The following is a 3,602-nucleotide window of genomic DNA, read 5'->3' as shown; positions in this document are numbered from 1 at the left end:
GGGCTACTCAAATATTTTACGTTTTTGATACTAAATTAACATCTGAAGTATAATTTTTTATTGTTTTTATATTTTTCAATAAATTTATTTTGTTTGTACAAAATAAAAAAATAATTTTTAACGATACAATAGTCTTCGTTAGGCTTAACATCGACGAAAATTCAACGCGAAGCGACACGCAACGGAGAGAAATTTCAACATGGGATAAATTAATATATTTTTTCGTACATGATTCATTATCCGAAAAATAAGTTATCCGAACCACCCCAGTCCCCAATTGATTCGGATAAACGACGCTCTACTGTACTTTGTTCGTTATATGGTTCGAATTTAAACTGAGGAAGATCGCTTAAAACGGTCGAAAACGTTTTTTAACGCATTAAACATTGTGCTGGAATAGAGAAAGGTGTTTGTTTATTTTATATTATACAATATTAGTGTTAAGTAAATAGTATCAAAAGTTAAAGAGCATATATTATATAAACATGATGTCTGATTGAAGAATGATTTTACAATAAATCTATTCAAAACTGCTACATTTCAGTGCTAATTCCATTCAATGTAAGCCCTTCTGACATAATGCACTTATTCATCTAATTCCATCTTTTTTTTCCATGCCTCATAACATCTCTGGAAGTTATTTTCATTGAGCTGCTGCACAATATTGATTTAAGCTTTTCAGATGTTCTCAATAGTTTCAAAATGATAACCTTTGACTCCTAATTATGATTCTTGAAGATTAAAGAATGACAGTCCTTACACGTTCAACATTATCATCCGAAGTCAAAGGATGTCCCGATCTTGACTCACCCTCCCCAATTCCCACCCCTCTGAAAACATTTCATGTCAACAAACATGTTATAGAACTTCACCACCATATACAATTTTTATGCATCATAAATTTAAGTTGCACTCTTTCAATTTCATAAAAATTTCATCGAATATTGTTGTTCAATACTTCTCTCCATTCTTCTGTAATTACTCAAGACGTAAGTACACTAAATCTTCAATAATACCCATTACATTGACACAAGAAGATTAAAACTTGTACCAAATGTACTGTTATGTAAATGAATGTTATAGTGCTGCTATAACACACAATACAAATTTAGTCTCATTACTTTTCAACCATACCTTATATATATATATTGTAAGGAACCAAGTCCGAGCTTTATTTTTATTTTACTTTTATTATATTTTTGTTTGGGGCTTATGTTTAGTTAGGACGAAGGTTTCCTCACCCATCACCCTAACATTCAAAACGAGAAGATAAGAGATTAACCAACTCACCGACGACGAAACAACAGCGCCATAGCTAGCACTCGCACTCACATGCACGCCCGAGCGGCAGAATTGTACGTCCGCACTGAAGGGGGGACACCCCATAGACTTTTTAGGGACTTGTATAACCTTAAAACGAAACATCCCGATAATTGTCGGAATTCCAAGGGTAATAGTTCTAAGTTAGAATAAGACTTAAGTTTGTCGGGTTGATTGTGATTTGATTTTTTATTTAATAAATTTGTTGTTTGTTTATAAATCTTGTACATAGTATTTGTTAGACTTGATTAAACATTTATTATTGAGATTTTTTTTGTGACTTTGTCCTTAATTTATTTCGGTGCACGCTAAAAGTCCAGGCCTGGCAACTAATAAACGTGAACCCGCGTAAAGTACCCGTTAGGTCCCGGCTCTTTAAGAAAAATTCGTTGTAGAGCAACAAACTAAATATAGTACTTTACAATATATATTATATTTATATTATATTGTTAAATGATTAAAGCAATACAAGTATTTATAAAAGGTATACAATATTGTTGTTAAAATAACACCTATCATCACCAGTGATGTGTGGCAACATTTGATGATAGGAAAGCTGTGTTTCCATAAAAATTATAAACAAATACTGGAAACAACAAAAAAAAAAGCTTATTTATTTTAATTCTAAAATAGATAATTGACACAAAACAAAGATATAAGAATTCAATTATAAAAATAATCGCACAATACGTATTTATATTTTGAAAAATACAAGGGAAGCGACACTTCCACAGCTTCCATGAACTGCACGCCACTGCCTATCATAATATCAATTAAACAACATAAATTATAAATGTTGATAGGTTAAAAATAAAACAAAAAAAATTTTTAAATAATCAATTTCAGCAACAAAATTCTAATAATAAACAACGCTTTTTGCCCGCGACTGAAAATTAGACAGAATTAGATAACCCAACAAATAGGGTATAACATTTTTTGCAGGGCTTATCACACCAAGGCCGACTGAAAGAAGGACCAGAACTTTTATAAAAAAGCCCTGCAAAAAATGTTATACCCTATTTGTTGGGTTATCTAATTCTGTCTAACAAAATTCTAATTCACTTATTACCGTTTTTAATGGGAATTTCGACATTTAATTTAATTAGTCGCACAATATAAAAGTGATACTCTCATCAGTTTAAGAAATTTCAATAATTTTGTAAATTTTTAATAAACAAATGTGCTTATGAATTAAATAAATCCCATACTAAAAACTACAGTGACAACGAGACGAAAAAATAACAATAAAACTTATTTATACAGATATTATGGCAAACACGTACGGATGTACAATCAATAACGGTATTATAATCAGTCAGAAATGTCAAACGGTGAATAGCATTAAAAAAAAACAAAACAATAAAGGAAAACTTTAAATTCCAATAACCATACTTAACTGATATAAACACCTTTATTTATGTATAAATTAAACTGAATAGAAATCTGTGTGTAGTATGTAATAACAGTTTATAATGTAGGTATTAATGAATTGATCCATGTGTAATTTATGCATTGATGTGGGTAGACATAAAGGAGAAAGCTAATAGATGAGATTTCATCAGCCAAACTCATCAGACTTATAAGATCATTTAACTGATTTGTCAACGTTTATATGGATGAAAAGTATATTTAAAATATCCCTTTAATAAGTATAATATTTGTTTAATCTGTTTGTATACATTATTATTTTTATTTTTTGTCGATAATAAACAGGAAAAGTAAAGTTGGATTTAGGCTTAATCGATGTTGACGAATGGCGAAAAGATTTAAAGAATAATCACTCACCAAAACATCTGTGCCTTTCCATTTACTCTTATTCATTAAAAATTTCAATGTAGCACCATTCTATTACGATAACGTACAATTTACTTAAACGCTATATAACGGTGATAAAACATTTCTCGATCTTTCAACGTGTGGACGATTTTTTGGCGCCATGTTTGACCACGAGATGATCACGTGACTCGAGAAATACGTCACGGCCAGACGAAGATTTGATTGCATTTCGAATTTTGTTTACATTTTTATTTGTTTTTATTTTGAAATAAATATAATAATTTTCGCGAATTAAAAAGGAAAAAAATATCAACTTTCCCTCGTGNGCGATGTATCAATCAGTTTAATTAATCTAATGTTGCGTTCGCCGAAGACGGAATTTAACATGTTGAAAACTTATAACACACATATCATTACAGTTTCAAATGAAAATAATTACAAAAATGTCTTCCAGGCGCAAACATACGTCACACTAAAAGAAACATTCTCAATTAACCGCGCATACA

At 30.4% G+C, this 3,602-nt stretch overlaps 1 protein-coding gene across 3 annotated transcripts in view; it reads right to left on the bottom strand.

Annotated features, from left to right (window-relative positions):
• Window positions 1-3,274, bottom strand: part of LOC111618299 (protein Jade-1-like) — a 90,374-nt gene extending 87,100 nt beyond the window's left edge. For all 3 annotated transcript variants that reach the window (XM_023359814.1, XM_023359803.1, XM_023359809.1), the window contains exon 1: window positions 3,106-3,274. The gene's annotated coding sequence lies outside the window, so the exon portion shown is untranslated. The remainder of the gene's footprint in view (window positions 1-3,105) is intronic.
• Between the last annotated feature and the right edge of the window lie 328 nt (window positions 3,275-3,602).

This window comes from Centruroides sculpturatus, unplaced genomic scaffold (genome assembly GCF_000671375.1).
Source record: "Centruroides sculpturatus isolate CEXI.00-Female unplaced genomic scaffold, Cexi_2.0 scaffold69, whole genome shotgun sequence".
In the NCBI taxonomy this organism is placed as follows: Eukaryota; Metazoa; Arthropoda; class Arachnida; order Scorpiones; family Buthidae; genus Centruroides; species Centruroides sculpturatus.
The sequence above is the reverse complement of the archived record's forward strand: the minus strand, read 5'-3'. Positions and strand labels throughout refer to the sequence as shown.